Source organism: Physella acuta, unplaced genomic scaffold (genome assembly GCF_028476545.2).
Source record: "Physella acuta isolate Inbredline_101_S28 unplaced genomic scaffold, ASM2847654v3 ptg000600l, whole genome shotgun sequence".
Taxonomy (NCBI): domain Eukaryota; kingdom Metazoa; phylum Mollusca; class Gastropoda; family Physidae; genus Physella; species Physella acuta.
In genome coordinates this window covers 1,087,588-1,109,427 of record NW_026732119.1, presented here as the reverse complement: position 1 = coordinate 1,109,427, position 21,840 = coordinate 1,087,588, and the positions used below count along the sequence as shown (strand labels likewise).

General features: G+C 33.0%; 1 long non-coding RNA gene across 1 annotated transcript; it reads left to right on the top strand.

The window, feature by feature from the left end:
• The first annotated feature begins 16,186 nt into the window (after positions 1 to 16,186).
• On the top strand, positions 16,187 to 17,344 carry LOC131947559 (uncharacterized). Its single transcript, XR_009387906.1, has 2 exons — positions 16,187 to 16,406; positions 17,162 to 17,344. It is a non-coding gene; the product is annotated as an uncharacterized LOC131947559 (long non-coding RNA).
• The last annotated feature ends 4,496 nt before the right edge of the window (positions 17,345 to 21,840 follow it).

The following is a 21,840-nucleotide window of genomic DNA, read 5'->3' as shown; positions in this document are numbered from 1 at the left end:
TAATTTATTTTCTACTTTTTAGTGCATCATTACATAAAAGCTTGTTATTAAAACGTTTTTTATGAATTTTTTTTATAAGTACATTAATTAGATGAAGATTTATGAACTATTAATAAATGTCGTCATTTAGGGGTGAGGGTCTGGTCTTTTGTGAGTCATCAAAAAAGCATGACGTCACTTATGGATGGACCCGCCCCACTTCATTGTGCTTAGGTTAATAGAGATATATATCACACAACAACTTCTTGTTTGTCAAATATATATTTTTTCATTAGCCATTACATAAACAATAAGCCTTATCATGTACCCCGGTCACACAGTAAGCTACTGGTTTAAAAGGGATGAACTGTTTGAAAAACTTATCGCCCTGGACCTTTTGTGAAATATACCTATAGTCCATAAGTTTAGACGTGGGCGATTTCTGATTTCAATTGATTAATCAGATTTGCTAAGTGCTTTGTGAATTCATTTTTTAAATATGTTATGAGAGTAACAATGTTTAAAATTATGAGTAATGTGTAATGTGTCTTCCATTATTCTATATAATAGTTTCGCTTAGTTTGGATATGGGTCTATAATGTTTATCTTTTGTGTCGTTTTATTTGTCAGTGTTGGGTTTCGGTAATGTAGGCTTTGCTGAAATATGTCGCAATAACCCTATTCTCTGACATAATATATGTATCTATCTTTTCGTAAGACGTTTAGTAGCTGTAGAATATTATCTTTAAAAGTTTGATGAAATACGTTAAGCAGTCTGTCTTGTCTAGATGCTTTGACGAATTTTAAGCCATCAATTGTATTACTTAAGTCTCAAGTTTTTTTTTTTGTTTTTTTTTTTTTGATAAATGAGTTGGGTATTGTAGAGTTCGCCGCTATGAAAATTATTTTTGGAATGATATATCTGTTTACTAATGCAGCTCTGGCAAAAATGGTTGTATTGCAGTTTTGGTATTTTTCCAGATTGTGATTTATTTTATTTTTCAGTGTGGTCCAAGTTTCTTGGTCGATTATTGTGGGATCGCTAGTATAGGTTATTCCATAAATTCTGAGTTTGTCAGTTATTGCTATGTTTATGTGATAGTTATCTTTACCTTTCCATTTACCTATACCCATTACTTTTGATTTTTCTGCGTTTATTTTTCCCCCGCTACCTTTCCCAAAGTTGTTGACTTTTTCTATTACAGTCTGTATTGCTTTTTCTGTTTGTACTAAGAAAGTAGTGTCGTCTGCGTATGCAAGTATTTTCTTGCCTACCGTGTTTGGAATGTACAGTCCTTTAATCGAGTTGTCCTGTCTAATGTTTTCTAGTAGGGGTTCTAAGCTTAGGATGTATAGTAGGGGAGATAACGGACAACCTTGTCTAACTGATTTCTGTATGTGAAAAGCGTTTGTAACACTGTTGTTTATTAATACATGACTATTCTATGTGCATTGTTATATATATATATTTTTTTTTTTTTTTTTTTTTTTTTTTTTGCCGTCTGGCGTTTAATAGATTTCCTCACTTGCTGTCTTCCTGCGCGAACAGGGAGGCAGCAAGAGTAGGTTGCATGATTATATACATACATGAAATATGATATATATTTAGACAATTTTAATTTTTGCTTGTCGTATTTCCATATTTTCCTGTTTCCTTGATTCACTTGTTTTCACTTCCGGTTTCTTGGTTTCTTTTAAAATAACATAAAGTACATGACAACATGATCGCTTCTCTGTTTTTGGCCGTGCTTCTTGTGATTAATACAGTCTTGGTTGGGTAGTGGTAGATTCTTAGTTGGTAGTTGTAGTTTGAGAATGTCAATGGGAGATAATCTGTTGTTGAAAGGACGAGCTTGTGTCTTGTCGTTTATGGTAGAGTTGATCGAATGTTCTAGAACTTGGAGAAGGTTGACGAGAGTTTATGGTTGATTACACGTGAGATGTTTTGAGTAATTGATCGTTGAGGGATGACGAGATGACTTGGTACTGGATGTCGTTAATGGAGAGGAGCTTGAAGTGGGCGAGATGACGTAGAGGAATGATTAGTTTTCGTGGTATTGCTGAGTCGAGGATTTGAGCTTGGTCTAGTAGTGAAGTGGGTAGAGTGAAGGTGTTGACGATTATTTGTTTGGGGTACGTTGAGTTGGTATTGGAGAAGTTAGTGGCGATGTGGTTGATAGGTTGATTTGCTGGCGATCGTGACGGACCTTCCACCTAAGATTTCTCCTAGGTGGGTGTCGTCAGAGTGGTAGTGATTTTGTTGGGAGCGAGGTAGTTGCGTTTGACGTAGTAGATGAGTTCGATTTGTTGGCAATTGTGACAGACCTCCCACCTAAGATTTCTCCTAGATGGGTGTCGTCAGGCTGAAAAATAGAAAAATTGAAAGTTAGCCACTCGTATATTTGAAGCCACCCAATACAAGTACTGGGTGACTCATCTCGAGGGCATGTGCGCTTCGAGGGATGTGTGGGAGCAACCCCACAGCGGTCGTTGGCGAGATTTGCGTGAGTTTGAGTAGTAGATTTTACCGCCTCTCGACCCCGGCAGCATTGTTATATATTATTTTTTTTTTTTTTTTTTTTTTTTTTTTTTTTTTAATTTTTTTTTTTTTTTTAAATACTTTTATTTGCAATTAAAACAAGTACATCAACATCAAATTTTTTAACATAATTTTGAACACCAAATGAAAACGAAAGGTTTTGCAAATGTACATAATGAATATTTACATGATGTCATGTATTTGATTATAAAAAAAAAATTGCAAAGGATGACAGTAAAAGAGGTGAAGGTCAAATGAAAGTGTCAGAAGTCTGGGTGGGGAGAGGAAAGGAAATTTTTCAGAGAGGGTCAATGGGACAGTGAAGCATTTTCTATGTAGGGAAACAACTTAAATTGACTAGTTGAAAGGGTGTTGTAGTGGTCGCATTGAGTTTTCAAAAGGTTGCAGTGTTAAAGATGAGGGGAAAGAGACAAGATTTAGAACTTTAAATAAGTTCTGGATATTGATGTTGCGGTGGGTGGTGGGGTAGTTGGAACAGTTAAAGGGATTGTGGGGTTATCATGTCTGGGGGTAAAGTGGATAGAGGGGGAGAGAGGAGGGGGTAGATTTTTTTTATTTTTTTTTATTTTTATTAATTCAATTGTTTTAAACATTTAAATCAGTAATAATAATATATTTGATAGATTTTACATAGCATCAAAGACATGAACAATGAACATCAATTGCATATATAATAATCAAAGGGAAAAAATAAAATGGCATAAGAACTAGATTAAAATAAGGTGTGCAAACTAGGTTTCTCTTCACTGCTTAGTTTAGTGTGCTGCGGAGTCAAAAGTTCACACTGTAGCCACCCATGGACAGAAATAGAAACGACCGTGGGAGAATTGTCTCTGTAATCACGTACTGATCTATCATTCCTAAACTTTCCATGACATAAAATTGACCCTTGGCAATGAGGGCACGCTACCTTGAAATGTCCGCCAGTCCGGTTGAGTGTGGGGGGGGGGGGAAGTGTGTGTGTGTGTTGGGGGGGGGTTGAGGTGGGTATCTCTTTCTACCATTCAGGTTGTGCATTTTAAAACCCGGGAAACAGAAGACTGTTCTAATGTTAATTTACTTGGGGGCTGATCGAGTGATGTTTGGCTTGAGACTGTCTAAATTAAAATTAATACTTTATTTATTTCTTTCCTGTATATTTCTTTTTTTTTTCTCAGTTAAGTGAGAGTTCCCAGTCTATGTCTTAGCTTTGCTTGAAATATTTCTTTTAACTCGATGTCCGTGTATTTTGTGAAAAAATATCTGACTTTATTCCTAATTTGCCATATAGTCGATCTATAAATAGCAGTTGCTACTAGTCTGTTTTCGTCTTCTGTTCTTTGTCTAGTCGTGTTAATTAAATTAAGTGTGATTGCTTTATTTGTTGTGGCTGTTTGATTGGTGGTGTTTAATATTTTCGCAAGTGTTTGCTTTGTTTTCTGTACTAATATACAATCTAAATAAATGTGTTTCTCAGTTTCTTGTATATTTTGTTTACACGTTTGACATGTTATTTTAACATTTTGATTTGACTTTGTATTTCGTGAAACTGGAGTTGTGTTAAAAATCAGTCTGTATGCTATTTCCCTTTCTTTTGGTGTAATGCGTTTATTATGTAGGTTTCTAAATGTATCTTTAATGTCTATTATATTGTGTTCCCTGGCCCAACTAATTCTCGTGTATAAGGGTGTCGCTTGTTGTTTGATTAGGATGTCGTATATTTTTTTTGTGTCTTCCCCAATTATGCTTTTGTTTCCTTGGAATGTTGCTAGCGTTTCTTTATAAAAGCTGCCTATGTCATTTCCCCCATAATGTGGTGTTATGATGTTTAATTTTAAAATGCTCTTTATGTTTAACCCAATGTAGTATTGTGCTAATGGATGATAATGTGGTTCTATCCTTATTCTATCCAGGTGTTTTAATCGGAAGGTGTTTATTTTAGTTTGAATGTCGTGTAGCCCTATACCTCCATTTAATTTATTTTGTATTAAGGTTTTGTGACTAATGTTTCTAATCGTGTTTTTGAAAATGAACTCTCTAATGTGCTTGTTTGTTTTTTTAATAAATGAGTTGGGTATTGTAGAGTTCGTCGCTATGAAAATTATTTTTGGAATGATATATCTGTTTACTAATGCAGCTCTGGCAAAAATGGTTGTATTGCAGTATTGGTATTTTTCCAGATTGTGATTTATTTTATTTTCCAGTGTGGTCCAAGTTTCTTGGTCGTTTATTGTGGAATCGCTAGTATAGGTTATTCCATAAATTTTGAGTTTGTCAGTTATTGTTATGTCTATGTGATAGTTATCTTTACCTTTCCATTTACCTATACCCATTACTTTTGATTTTTCTGCGTTTATTTTTCCCCCGCTCCCTTTCCCAAAGTTGTTGAATTTTTCTATTACAGTCTGTATTGCTTTTTCTGTTTGTACTAAGAAAGTAGTGTCGTCTGCGTATGCAAGTATTTTCTTGCCTACCGTGTTTGGAATGTACAGTCCTTTAATCGAGTTGTCCTGTCTAATGTTTTCTAGTAGGGGTTCTAAGCTTAGGATGTATAGTAGGGGAGATAAAGGACAACCTTGTCTAACTGATTTCTGTATGTGAAAAGCGCTTGTAACACTGTTGTTTATTAATAAATGACTATGTGCATTGTTATATATTATTTTTATCCATGTTTTAAAATAGTGTCCTAGGTTGTAAGCATCTATTGTTTTTATTAACCATGTATGATCTACTCTGTCGAACGCTTTCTGTTGGTCGATGCTAAGAATCGCTAGTTGTGTGTCTTTCTGCGTGCTATAATGTATGATGTCTCTGATTAAGTGCGTGTGGTTGTGTATGTTTCTACCTGGTATGCTATACTGCTGATCGGGGTGTATTAATTTAGATATGAAGGGTTCGAGTATTCCCGTACCATATATTTAAAATCTTCCCAGAGCTCTAGTGCATGTGTGTTTAATGCTCTCTGTGTGAATTCTGGTGCTAGCTTCCTTATTTCTGTGATGTATTCGCTATTTTCTAGAAGCGTGTTGTTGAGTTTCCAATATGTATTCTTTGTTTTGTGAGTGGGGTTAATTTGTAGTTGAGCAACAACTATTTTGTGGTCTGTAAATGTAAGTGTCTGAGCGAGGTGTTTTACTTTGTTTACCGTTATGCTTTCATGAGCATATATTCTGTCTAGCCTAGCTGCGCTATGATGTGTTCTGCTGTAGTGTGTTGTTTCAGTGAAATTTAGTGTATTCTTGTATGTGTCTTTTAAGCTTGTCGTTTTTATTATATTGTTTAATGTATTAATTTGTTCTTTATCGTGATTTAGCCTTTTCGTTTTCCTGTCATTTTGTCCTATTAGGTCTGTATCATCAATGACCATATTAAAATCACCTGCTAAAAGTATCGTCTTGTTTTTGTATTCGGTATTTATAAGTTCATTAAGCGTATGGTAGAAATGTTTTTGTTCTTGTTTATGTGTTGGGGCGTATATATTGATGATTTTTTATTTGAGAAACCAAAACAGGATTAAAAATGATTGCTAAAAATGTAGGAGTTCATTTTATTAAAGAAAATGTATCTTACATTATTAAGAGTTTCGTACTTTAATTAGGGATATATTTTTTAATTTTATTATCAGTAAACTTTTAAAGGCAGACAAAATAAGTACACAAAGTTTATTAATACTTATGGGAAAATAAACAAATCAATACGGATTTACATAATTATTATATTCCAACTGGGGTATTGGTTTATTTATTAATTTGATAACATAATTTAAAGTTGTTTCCCTTATTAATTTTTAACTATAATATGGGAAGTAACAAAATAAAACCAATATAATATAGATCCATCAAGTTGCAACATTGTTGTAATGTATAGAAGAATTAAGATTTATGTTTACGAGAAAAGGGCGGAGCATTGTAAGAAAGGTTAATTTATTTTACTATATTGAAGGTAGACCTACTTTCCTAAAATAAAGAAGCTACATATTTGAAACTATGTGATTTTTCCAACTTATTAAAACATAGTAATCATAAACAATTTCTTTATCTTAATAATTATGCAGATGATAAATCACAATATATTCACAATATATGCATGTGTATAAAACAACGCCGATAAAAATAGAATATAAGCGTTTCATTTCTTACATTGTGCTGTAAAAATCCTAATTTATAATTAGGTCACTACCTCTGTGCCTGTCCTAAAGCCTTGTCTTAACATTATAATTATCATATAGTCCCTAGGATAAATAACACAATTATCTATACAGGCTATACACTAAGCTAAGTACGTAACATAAATCAAACACTTACCACAAAGTAAATCAAACGTGTCTCTAGTTTAACCGTTTAGCCCTAACATCAAAAGTAAAACACGAACCTTAGCATTTAACCTTCTGACATAAATATTATTACTGAGCATTTCTTTAACACCAAAGGTAAATACCAAATACAACCAAGCGCTAGAACCAAAACCAACACTAAGCCTAGATTTAACTTAACTCTTAACTCTGTTCTGTAGACCTCTTTAACATAAGACTGCCTTAGTCTGACGCTAACACCAGTGGCGTAGGCAGGTGGGGTTAGGGGGGGTTACAAACCCCCCCATGGCCCCCTCTGTAATTTTTTGTACTGTCATAATACCATTATTACTTACTTAAATCTATTTCTGAATCAGTATCTATGTAAAATGGTGTATGTATGTTTAGAACCATCATCTAAAAACCCGGGAGGTAATTTTCAGTCGCAGCATTGGTAGTGAATTATGAATTACTGAAAAGTAGAAAATAAAACAACTAAGCAGCGCCAAACAGTATATTCACGTGGCCCTTAAGAATTTATTTTTACAATATATTTCTGGATTATCCTTTTCAACTCTTTAATGTTTCATTTCACTTGCAAGAGCTGTGTCAAACGGTATCATTCCAACGCTTACCTTTATACAATGGTTTATTTGCTTGCATACATGTTCAATTGTGCTTTCATTAACTAACCAAAAATAAATTGCTGCAAAATATTTGCATGCTCAGTTTTCATTAAATTACCCGATATACAAACTCGTATTTAAATAAACCGGGAGTGATCTCCCCTAAACTTTCTCGAATATCTATATATATATAATTCTCTTCTGGGAGACGCTAGAAAACAAGCTGTAAACGCGCTCCCTACCACCCCCACCCCCACTGGTCTGGTGAGCTGTGGTTCACTCTAAATGTTTACAAACAGAGCCGGGTTTAGTGACGACTATTAGGGGCAGATAATTTAGTTTGAAACGATTTTAAACGTAGAGGGGTTATTAAGTGGGATTTACTTTAACGGAGGGGGGGGGGTATCGTCCTTAACGAGCGACTTATAGTGTTTTCAAGAAATATTTTTAGTGGCAGCGTTGGTAGTGTCGAATTCACAAATTATGAATAAATGAAAAGTAGAAAAAACAACAACTAAATAGCGGCGTATGATATGCCGCGGGTCGGCTCGTTCTTATATAAAACAACAGGGGATGGGAACTCGGAACTCCGTTTTAAATACTTAAAGTTTTAAAAATAGAATAACATCTCGTAGACAAAACAATTGCACACCAAGTGAAAAAAGTGCATAATAGTGCGCAATATTATTAGTACTTTAAAAAATTTACATTAGTTTTTTGAGAAATCGGAAGTAGCGTAAATTACTACTTCCGGTCAACAGAAATTACTCAAAATTTAACAGAAGGTAGACAATTTACTTACATGTGAAATTTCATTTATCTATCTGAAATAGTACTCAAGTTATAGGCTTTTGAAAAATTCAAAGTAGAAAAAGTACCACTTCCGGTTATCGGAAATCGCTCAAACGTCGATATGGATCTACGATTTTGATAAAATACTTATTAATGAAATTTCATCAACCTAGCTGTAACGGTACTCAAGTAATCGTGTTTACACACACACACACACACACACACACACACAGACACACACACACAGACACACATACATACGGACAGAATTGCAAAGCCCAGTTTTTTCAGACTGGATAACGCATAAAACCTATTAATTTTGATAAATCCGGATTGATAATTTTTGCCCGATTAAAATAAATCCTCTATACTTCGGATGTGATGAAGGACTGAGGTGTTATACGGTGAAAATTGTTAAAATTTCAAGTGATTTTTGTGCACGATTACAATACTTTCTCTATACTTCGTATATACGAGAAATTAAAAATCGTATAAAAAATGAATATAATATCAGAAAGACTAAATAAACTAAATTATCTTTTTGCAAAGTTTACAGTAAGCTCTTTCAATCTGTTGATTTGGTGAATGTATAGAAGCACATTTTCTTTATGCGTAAATTGCCTAGCTGTCATGTATTAAAAGAATGTTGATACAAAGAAAAATAAATAAATAAGTTGCTAAAGTTATTAAACAGGGTAGATTGTCATCTTGTAGCAGCGTGCGCATATTTTAAACATGTGTTATATGTATTGAATATTCATGTACATATGTTGTATTTCGTGCATGCAGTCAATATTTAGTACATAAATGCCAGTCTACTGGTTATTGAGACATAAATAATGACACCAGAGTTCTCTTTTTATCTCTGTTTATCAGTGAATGGCAGGTAGGCCTGGGTGCATTGTGTGAGCGAACGTTTATAGTGTTGTTATGTAGCTGCTCAATCTACATATGTTAGCTACAGCTGTTACGATACTATATGTAAGAGTCGGATTTACTAAAGATTGGATATCTTTGATGTTTTTCGTATTTCTGTTATCTAAACCAAATTTTAAAAGCCAAAAACATTTTTTTTTTCATGCTGTCAATGAGAATTTAAACAAACATGGCTTAACTAAACACGTGGTTTTAAAGTACAACCTTTAAAAAAATGTATCTGCAAATTGTTATTACAAATTATCACAAAGTAGAATTTTCAGAAGATCGATCACTAAGTTGCCGTACACACAATTAGAAACTGCGAGAAATAGTTTAAGCTTTATAATATATAAATGAATAAACTGTAACTTTAAACACACACTACACACACATTTTCAAGTTATCAACTTGCGCAACTTTTTATATAATTGATTCTTAGTTTATTTTTTACCTATCTGGCATTTTTACGGTCACTACCAAGGTACAATTGAAGAAAAACAACAATGGACCGATTTTAGTAATCATTTTATTATGAACCTTTGTAAACGAGTGTATGAATACAAGAATTTGAAGAGTCAAGATGAAACGGTTATTCCAAAAAAAAAAAAAAGAAACGAAAATGTTAAATTGTAAAATAAGGAAAATATTTCTTCTTTCGATTAATTGATTGTCCAGACAAATGATAGAAAACCACTCTACTGAAATACACGTTTAATATATATTTGAAGTTTAGGTTAAACAACATTATAATTTTTTCGAAGATAAAGCATACAATATTTATTTGGAATGATTACTAATGTGAATAGCGGCAGTGAAGTATTCTACCAAAGGAAAGAGTCGATCTAAGCCTTACTAAGTTGAATTGAATGAAAATACGAAATCAGACTAAGGTCGAACCCAACAAGGTGTTTAACTTAATTTTTGTTTTAGTTTAAGATGTATTTCTTGCGTCTTCTCTAAATATATTGGTAATTGCTACCTTTATATGACATTATATTACAGTTTTGAATATACGTAAATTTAAATAATGTGAGGGGTAAGTGTTCTACAAGTCTAGAACGCTTTTGTCTAAACTCAAGCGCTAATGACAGACGAATATCTTTGCCAGGTTTAGTGTAGCTGGTGATGATAGACCAACAAGTTTTGAGTCTGAACTATCCGTATCAGGGGAGGTAGAAGATGGAGAATGGCAGCCATCATTACATTAAGATATTGCTGGTTCAGTTTCAAGCAGCTCATGTGATACTTCCAAAAAAAGTGTACTGCATTTCAATTAGCAATAATGTGTCAACAATTGACACTTATAAGGGGTCATCCATAAATGACGTCACGCTTTTTTGACGACTTTAACCTCCCCCCTCCCCGTCATACGTCGTCACAAAAAGTCAGATCCCCCCTAAAATGACGTCACACCTCAGCCTACAACCCTCCCTCAAAATTGTAGGTAATTTTTTTTTTTTTAAACATAGATATTTTTCTAAAATCGTGTATGAACTGTATCAAAATAGTGTATTTTAATCATTTCCTATTACAATTTATTAAAACAGTTTTCTTAAAAGCGAAATAACGTCTAAAATTCGTTTTCTGACGCTGCTTTTGTATAATGCAAAAGTGTGACTTCGCACCATATGAACCCCCCCCCCCCTTTCCCTTCATCACACACCGGCACAAAATTACGGACCTACTCCCCACTACGAGTGTGACGTCATTTATGGACGACCCCTAATGAAATGAAGCTGATGGTGCAAAGTGAAGAAAGAGAAATATTTTCATGAAAGATAAAGTAACAGTACACTAGACAACTGCCTAAGTGCTAATTCCTATATACATCAACAGCATGACTCACTGATTGTATCGTCTCTCTCATTAAAATATTTCTTCTGTACATGAATAAAAATAAAACAACCAATGTTTGACTGCATTTATGAGAAAGGAGAGAAAGCAAGAACAGACACTGGCACTCTGCAGAAAAACATTTGAGTTGTATACCAATTCATTTCTGAAATTTTTTGAAGGCAGCATTTTCTATGAAGATATTCAGCAACCTTCTGGATCATATTCACTTTGACAACAACAGTCCATCAGAATCATGGTATATTTGCTCCCATTATGAGAGATATTTCTTAGAAATTTACAAAGGTGTTTTATTTCTAATGAGATCATAAATAATTGGGCATCTGGTTGATTTTAGAGGTGGGAGTAGATTTATCCAATCAATACCAAGTAATTCCGATAAATTAGTATAGAATACACATTATTTGGGCATTCCATTCTTTAACATCACTAAAAAAGTTCTATATTTAAAAAAAAAACAACAGTTTTCTGCCTTCAAAAAGAAATGTCAAGTTATTTTAGTTGTATATAACAAATGTGCTAAATGAGGTGTAATTTTTATAACATTGTAAATGTTCTACTATTTTATTAGAAAAGTTGATTACCTGAATCCTTTTTACTTTCTCGGATATATGAAGTACAGAGAAAGGGTTGTAATCGTGCAAAAAAATCGAGATTTTCGGACATCTCGACGTTTTACATCTCACTGATATGGAAAAACATAATTTTGCAATCTTGTCCGTATGTGTGTGTATATGTGTGTTTGTGTGTATGTCTGTGTGTGTGTCTGTGTGTCTGTAAACACGATAACTTGGTACCGTTACAGCTAGGTTGATGAAATTTCATATATAAATATTTTATCAAAATCATAGATCAGTATCAACTTGTGAGCGATTTCCGATAATTGTGAGTGGTACTTTTTTTTACTTTGAATTTTTCAAAAGCCTATAACTTGAGTACTATTTCAGATAGATAAATACAATTTCACATGTAACTAAAAGATCTAATCCTCTACCTTTTTAAAACATTTGAGTAATTTCCGTTGAACGCTATTTCCGATTTTACAAAAACTAATTTAAATGAATAAAGTACTAATAATATTGCGCACTATTATGCACATTTCATTTGGAGTTTACTTGGTGTGCAATTTTTTTTCTACGAGAGTTTATTCTATTTTAAAAACTTTAATTATTTAAAATGGAGTTCCCATCCCCTGTTGTTTTATATAAGAATATTCGAGAAAACTATTGAAGATCATTCCAGGTTTATTATATTTGTGTTACTTAAATACCTTCATATTGTTAATTTATAGTTAAACTTTGAAAATGGAACAGAATGACTTAACCAATAATGAGTAAAAACAAATATTTAGAAGCCAGTTAGTAAGTTATATACATTTTTTCAATTCAAAATTGTGAACGGGTGTTTTACACCCAGTTGCTAGGGACCGTATAAAAAAAAATTCAAACCCTGATTTTAAAAAAAAATGTTCGCATTTTTTTTAAAATTTACAACCTCCAACTACCTCATAGATGGCAATAAGGCCCAGAAAAATTTATAAAACGAGACTCGAAACATGAGCAAAAATATAGCGTCACATGGTGGATAACACCCAGTCGCCGAGGGAAGAGTAGTAAATTTAGTTTTTTTCTACATTTGGTTCACTAAAATGACAAGTTTGGAAAATGGACTATTTTTTTCCAAAACCATCAATTTTATTTTTTAAAGTATTAATTTCGATAATAAACACTTTTAGAATATTACACTATGGCGATCAAACATACATACATGCGTTGAGCCAGATGGTCTATTTCAATGTTATTAAATTCTAAAAAATAAAAACTGGGTTAACAATATAATCAAAGTAAATGCTATTATAATTATAAACCATGATTTACATTTATGTTTTTTTTTATTTTATTGCATAGCTCAACAAAGCTTCATTGTTTACTAAAACTCTACTTTAGATCACATCACTATCAATAGAAGTTTTAAAAATATATGATAAGATAAATTTAAAACGGTTACGTTAACGATACGTTAAATTTGGTCTTGTACTGTTACGATACAGCTAATATCGGTTTATATGGGTTTGATACGACATTTAGATTGATATTGTGGTATTACAACTTTCAAAATACATAACTTAGCAATCTGTGAACATGTTACGACTTATGTGCACTTTAAATAAGTATGTGCACAATTCCTAAATGTAAGACATTATTTCCACATGATGTTAACATTGAGCCGATGTGCACAAGTATATTTGAATACAATATTCCTCTTTAGACCTAGCAATTAAGTGGGCAGATAAAGTAGAATTCATGTTTCTTGACCTCGGTATGTCACTAGGAGAGACAACTCCAAAATCAAACAACTGCTGCCTTCTAGTTTGTTCATTGTTGGACAAAGGCTATGGATGCAAATCAAAAAGAAAACAAGGGTGAAATCGGAGTCAATGGCCTCAAAGGGGATCCCTTCCAACACTAAAATTAAGAAAGAAGAAGAAGATAAACAAATAAACCATTTTATTATAAAAGTCTTTATAAAAATAACAGGGGATTACTTGGACGGATGATCGAATGGAAGTGCGTACGATTGCCGGATGATGGGTGGTCTAGGAAATTCTGAAAAGAAGTGATTTTTTTACCTAACGATACATATTATATAATACGTTAGGTGTAATATATTTCTGATGGACAGACACATGAGTGTAAGGGGGGGGGGGGGGGCTGAGAATTCTGTCAGAGTCATCTTTAGTTGAGAGGTGGGGACTCGGTCAAACAAGGTGAGGGGTGAAGAGTTCATAGGAAAATCCGCGTGAAATGTAACATTAAATCTCTTCTACGTCACGATAACTATAAAAATAACTAATCTGCATTCAGAATGTTTCAATGTAAAGATGTAGTGCTCGTTTAATAAGAATCACAGCGTTGCGGATCATTTAATCACTGCATTCAAAGTGGACGTAAGTCAACCTGGTAGTGGTCGAAAAAATGTGTGTGGACGTCATAAATAGATCTAAACTTAAATGGCGCAGTACGTAATTGGTATTTGTATACTGAGAATGGGATGGTCGTTGGGTCGTGTTTATTGCGAGATTGGTTCGTGTTGCGCAATACAACCGACAGACCGTTTTCCAACGGAAAGCTGGGTCGTCTAGTTATTTCTAAACTATTGATTTTAATCATCTACATCAGAAAATGATAACTCCAGACAAGAATTATTTGATCATACATAGCTCGTGTTGTTTATAACAGATGTTGCTTAGATCGTATAATTGATATGACAATATCCTTGATGTCACGTACAGATAAGTCTACCAAACATACGCCATTAAGCAACGTTATTTTAAGGATTATAGCCGCACAAACATCCTCGCATGTATTAAAACTTTTAATTAACATTTCATCTTGTATATAAGCCATCTCATTGCTACAGTAATCCATTTCATATCAACGTTCTACACAACAAAGCTACCAAAGTCACAAAGAGTTTGTCTCGTTCTCCAAGTCTATATATTAAGCCATGTTGCCGTTCTTTCTCGTCTGTCTACTGCCTGTCGTAGTACTAGCACAGAGTACGGCCACCTACACCAACCCGTTGTTTCAAGCCATGGACACCGACAGAAACAACCAAATTAAAGTAGAGGAGCTTAAAGAGTGGATACAGGTTAGTCATTTTAACATGTTAACTACAGACTCCATCCAACAATTCATTCGAATTAATCTTTTTGCTTGTTTTAACATAGAACGGCGTGGCCAAAGGGTGGGTAGAGCGCTAGACTGCTAACCCAAAAGGCTCGAGTTCGATTCCGGGCTTAAATTAGTTGAACGGCCATGAATCCACCCAGCTCTGGTAAAATAAAGACTGCTGGGCATAGCGTTGGCCGCTTTATCTTTTCATACGTTGAGGTCATAGAAACAGATGAGCCTACGGAGACAATAGACAATAAAGATGCACAACTCTCTTAAACTAACGGCGTTTGCTGTTTCTACTAGGCTATGTGTACATTGTACCAGTAACTGATGTTTGTTGTGTGTCTACAAGCGCCAAAACTGAAAGTCAACTTTCACACTTGGTTATTTGAAGAGGATAAAACATTATTCTACTGTGTGTCTTTTTTTATTAATTTGGTGCCATCCGGTCATGTCTACACATCCGACCCCACCACTCTACCCCTCAGTCTCAATAAACTCCCCCTAAATATTCCATTGCTTTGCATCTATAGCTTAACTATTTCCCGATCGCTTCATTTTGTTAACGCAAAACTCACATGCATATCATAGTTCTTTTTATTTATTACTTATGCTTATAAAATATAACAATTTAACCGATATACACTATACTTTTATTGTACCACTAATGAATATCTACCCATGATTAGCATGTGTTGATATTTTAATCATAATTTAAATAACTAGTCCAACTGTAATAATGTACACAGTGTTTCCTCACCGCTTCACGACACATACGTGTACTTAAGATAATCCTTGACCAGTGTTTCTTCCAGACTTTTTTTCTCTAGGGAGGGGGGGCACTGGAAATTTTCGGGGGGGGGGGGGCGGTAGACTTTCTTCGGGGCGGCGAAGAGATGCCTGGAATAAACTCTATCCTTAACGCTGGGCTGATCCTTTATTGCACACATACATGCGGGTAATAATAGAACAATTACAATTGTATTATTTTAAAGAGAAAAGAAAAATGTCAACAAACCTATATTTTATTTGCAAATAATCAATATTTAAATCTGCTCCAAAAATATTTTTTCGTCTTTACTGTTCAGGTTCTGCATTGCCGTTGTAATAAATGGTTGACTGACGAAAATCCACTTTTGTTTAGCTATAAGTTACTTATAACTGGTCAGTTTTTGCACGGCATTACGATCGTTTAAATAAAAATGCAAAAGTAGTTATATTTTATTTAAAATGATAGTTCTATGTTCTTACTTTGATATTAAATATGTGAGATTACTTTTAAATATATTTATATTTAACAGTTGCACTAACAGGTTTTTTTTTTCCACAATCGTATAATTGTGTATCCAACTGTTGTATTTAACGCGGTCAAGAAAAGATGCATTCAGTTTTGTTTATTTAATTTTGAAATTAATATAATTTAAAAAAAAAAAGCTTTATTAATCACTGCACTGATATTCACTATATAACACACGCGCCTTCTTCACTCTACCGTTGTTTTGTCCAGAAAATCAACACCAAGGCCAACTACCTACAGTTTATGTCTAAAGTTGCCGAGTACTACTGGAGTTTGATTGACTTCTACAACGACGGCCTGTTCTTGGACTACGACGTTGGAGTTTGATTGACTCCTACAACGACGGCATGTTGCTCGACTACGACGTTGGAGTGCTCTTCAGGAAGCTGGACGCTAACAGCAATAGGACGGTAGATAGGCTGGAATTTTCAACGTGAGTATTTTGTCTATCAGTTTAACAGCAATAGGACGGTAGATAGGCTGGAATTTTCAACGTGAGTATTTTGTCTATCAGTTTAACAGCAATAGGACGGTAGATAGGCTGGAATTTTCAACGTGAGTATTTTGTCTATCAGTTTAGCTCGAACTAGGATATGTTTGGTGTTATTTGTTGTTCGCTCATACTTCTCTTAACTTGCACTGTTTGCATCTAATGTTTGTTTCCAAGGTTTTACAAATTAAGTAAGGATCAAATCAATAACACATATTATTTTGCAATTGAACAGCCTCAAAACTTCAAAACATAGTGTTATTTTATTTAGTATTCTTTTTAAAAGGTGATAAGTACAGAAAATACGTTAATTATTTGAATTTAGGCCTATATAATTGGATACAGATATATAGATAAATATGGGTTGCCTTTTTCTCAACTCGCTGATCCCCCTAATACGAAATCCTGTATACGCCTTTGTATGTATATACCAGTTCAGGTTTATAACAATAATCCTACTTGAAACACAAAACTAATCTAATTCGTAACTCATTTTTCTTATGCAACAGACTTTGATATTTAAATATTCAAAAAACAATATCTATCGTTTATTTGATTATAAACCGGAATATTGTCTAAAGTTTCGGATTATGTGAGTGACATAGTTGTTTAATATTTTAACAAATCTAAGTGTAATGTAGTATACGTGTTTACATACCACACAACCCTCTTATCGATATCCATTATATTCCTCACAGTTGGTTCGATAGGGCTTCTGTACAAGCTTTGTCAGCCTAACAGGAAATGTGCTACAACGGGTAAATATCTCGATACTGACCTTACGACACCATAGAATATAACAAAGTGGAACTGTTTAATCACATAACGTTTGAACATTGTTTAAATGAGCTGGTTTCGACACATTAAAATTTTAATTTGAATCGTGTTGTGTTGTGGGAGTTGTTTATAGATTGTAGATTTAAACCTGGGTTTCCTTAGATTTGTTATACATAGCAAGACAAACCACAAGAAATCAAATTGTTTTTAAAACGTATCAGTAAGCTGGTCGGACGACGTCAGGTTGGCGACGTGTAACAACCCAGTTTGGAGTTTCTTCGCGACAGTTGGCGTTAAGGGGTTAGGTTGTGTTTATTTACATTTATTTAACATTAAAAGCGATATTTTAGTTAACTTTTATATTCGAATTATATTGTAAAAATTTAAAACAAAATAATCTTAAATTTATTTAAGTTACTTCCCATTAGTACACTTGAGATAATTATAGTAGGCAACTAATAAATATTTTCTTAAAAGGTAAAAAAAAAAAAATTACATTCATTTGTAAAATTATTTTTATAGGCTACATCATTTATTATAAAATACAAAAATTTAAATATTATTGCGTTATATTCTGATGTTGTCTGTCAATTCTACGTTATTGATTTTATTAATACTTTTACCCAGTTTTATATACAACCATTAATTAACTAGAATAACTGATTACAGAAGAGAAAGGAATTTAAATTTATCAATGTTTCTATACCTCCACGGTTTTCTAAACTATATCACGGGTCGGCAACTTGCGGCTCGCGAGCATCATGCGGCTCTTTTGATATAAAGATGCGGCTCTCCAGCTCCTTGAACAAATACTAATAATCTTAATAAAAAATAAAATATTTGAAATAAAAAAAAATTGTTAGTGGCTCTTTAAAACCAGGGAAATATTGAAAATTGTAACTTTTGGCTCTTCCGCTTCAAAAGGTTGCCGACCCCTGAACTATATCGATTATTTAGACAATTTAAATGCTCAATAAAGACTATTTGAGTTAGTGCTGTTTTAAATAGCAAAATGTTTGGTAAGGTCAACTAATTTGTATCAATTAAAATGATTTTACCCATTGACAACAAAAACCGCAAGCAAAGTATTAAACACTGTATGTGTATATATATATATATATATATATATATATATATATATATATATATATATATATATATATATATATATATATATATATATATATATATATATATATATATATATATATATATATATATATATATATATATATATATATATATATATGTATATATATGTATATATATATATATATATGTACATATATATGTACATATATATATATATATATATATATATATATATATATATATATATATATATATATATATATATATATATATATATAAATATATATATATACATATATATATATATATATATATATATATATATATATATATATATATATATATATATATATATATATATATATATATATATATATATATATGTGTGTATATATATATATATATATATATATATATATATTTATATATATATATATATATATATATATATATTTATAATCCTAATCAAATATCATAGTATTGTAATAGAAATGTAAGTGGCCTTTTAAAACTGGGATTTTTTTTTTAATTGTAACTTTTGGCTCTTCCATCTCAAAAGGTTGCCGACCCCTGGTATAGACTAACAGCGAAGCAGCTGCAGGCTATGTTAAGTAAGTACCATGGTGGAATCTAAACTGGATGATAGTTTAAGAAATGTTTTGATCTTTTTCTTTTTTATTTATGAATTCAATTGTTTTAAACATTTAAATCAGTAATAATTTATTTGATAGATTTTACACAGCATCAAAAGACATAAACATCAATTGCATATATATAATAATCAAAGGGAGGAAATAAAATGGCATAAGAACTAGACTAAAATAGGGTGTGCAAACTAGGTTTCTCTTGACTGCTTAGTTTACTGTGCTCCGTCCTTAGCTGCGGAGTCAAAAGTTCACATTGTAGCCACCTATGGACAGAAATAGAAACGACCGTGGGAGAAGTGTCTCTGTAATACACAACCTGGTCTATTATTCGAAATCTTTCCATACATTTGTCTAAAATAAATTTGACTTTACCTTTAAAAACCACAGGTTTTATTTTTTAAATTTAATATATAATTTTATTTATTGCAAAATACACACATTATACCATGTAGAAAATTATTGTATTTTATTAATGTCGTAAATAATAATATCAATTACAATTTGTGTGCATTTTTTTCAGTATGATCTATAAAAATTATAATTTTACTGGACTTTAAAGTCATTAGTTGTGTAGTTTCCCTTGATAATTTTAAATTTACAAATTGAAATCATTTAATACACATTTTAAAAGTAAACAATTTTTTTAACATTCAACTTTGGCGTCAAATCGCATCTCAGGGGTCGGCAACCTGCGGCTCGCGAGCCGCATGCGGCTCTTTTGATATCAAGATGCGGCTCTCCAGCTCCTTGCACAAATACTAATAATCTTAATAAAAAATAAAATATTTGAAATAAAAAAATGTTAGTGGCTCTTTAAAACCAGGGAAAGTTTGAAAATTGTAACTTTTGGCTCTTCCGCTTCAAAAGGTTGCCGACCCCTGAGTTATAATATTTGGTTGAAAGTGTCTCCTGTTACAAATCATATCATTAATACCCCAGGGGTGTCGAGGTCGTCGGGTTGGTAAAGCTCATGTTTGCTTTACCGGCATGTCCCGAGGTGGAACCCCTAAGTAGATGAGTCTCGTTAGCTGGAAACAGCAACCCATCTAGGAGAGAAAATTCCAATATCAAACAGCTGCGGCTTTGTAGTTTGTTCTTGAAAAAATAAAAGTTCTGGAGCAAAACTATGGCACATAACATATGCATTTTTTTTTCTTGGATGGAAACAGGCTATGTGGGGGAATCAAGAAATAAAAATTGGCTAAACTTGCACACGTTTTGTAATGAAATGGGCAGGTGGTTGGAACATATATAAGTGATTATCTGTTTGCTTGATACACCCGAAAAAAAAGAGGAAATAATCAAAGGTAAAGGTTGTTAAATGATTGATTGTTTCCCTTGTGTGATAAAGAATATAGATTTCATTTTATTAGCACATTTGAAAAAAAGTTTATATTTGTTACGTATATTTTAATGCAATATTCGGTATGTAGGCCCCCTATATTTCAAATGCAAAATAGTTTTACACGATGGATTTGTGCCAGCCTTAAGGTATCGCCCTGGCACTCACCATTGTAGAGGGACGGATGACCCAATTGCCACCATTGACTGACCGAAAACATACAAAACAACTTACGTATATTCTAAATTATCCCCCCCCCCCCCCCCGAGCCCTATGTTATATAAAACAAATGTAAAGACCACAAAACGATAAAAAATCTAGTAGTTTAGAAAGAATGAGAAGACTACACATGTAACAAGGTGTTTTCATTTTTGTTTCTGCCTCAGACATGTAATATTGGTCACGTGTATTATCCTTGTCTCAAAGTCGACCGATATTGCGTTACTTTGCTCATCATCGGACTTATGAGAGCTGTTGTAGATTTAACTTGATAGTTATTTTTTCACTCTAAAAAATGTGTACAAATTGTTCCGGAGTTTAGAAAAGTACGCACTCAGTTTTTGAAAATAAGATTCTGATTCCGGAGGGGAGAGAGTTGGATATGAATTCCAGTAATGGGGGAGGGGTGGGGTCGAAGAACACAGCGAATCATCTTAGTGTACAAAAAGGTGTTAGTTTGACCGTAGCTGTATGGGATACAATTTTACCTGATGTCGGAACATGTACATGTTGTGAAAGGTGACTGCTTTAATTTTTGTTTGCCTCAAACATGTAATTTATAGCGTCAATTTGCCGTGAAGGGAGAGAATAGGTTATACATACCTGAGGGTGGGGGGATGGGGGAAGAGGTCGGGCGGATAATGCATTCGCCACATCTAAATATACACTGTGACTTTAGTCGGGTGAAATTGATGGGGATTCAATGTTTCCTGATATTGGAATGGTGTCATGATACGAAGGACGACTGCAGAGAGACAAGGTAAAACATGAAAAAAAAACATTTCTTTTTTTAGAATATCGTGAGTTTAGTAGATTGTTACTTTACTATATAGTAAAACTAGAATGTCTCGTGAGTTTATTATGTAGTGAGTTTAGTGTGAATTCGTATCGTAAATGTAGCATATTGTGAGTTTATTATATCGTAAGTTTAGTATATCGTGTAATTTACAGCGTTAGTTTACCTTGCCATGTTCTCTTTAGTATTACGGTTTTCATCATCGGCTTGTGAGGACTGATATAGATTTACAATAGTAATAATTTTTTTTCTGACGTACTTTAATTAATTTAAGATAGTTTACTAATATATAATACAAAGGGTCTAATTACACATTTTTTTTCTCACTGACACTAAAAATGCATAGTTGTGATTAATATGTGATTTAACTATTTGTTGTTAAAAAAGAATAAACTATGCTTTTCTTTACTCCGAAATTTATTTCAACTCCACTTATGAGGCCATACCTCATCACCCCACCCACCCACACGAAATATAAAATTTAAAGACATACCCTTCAATTTT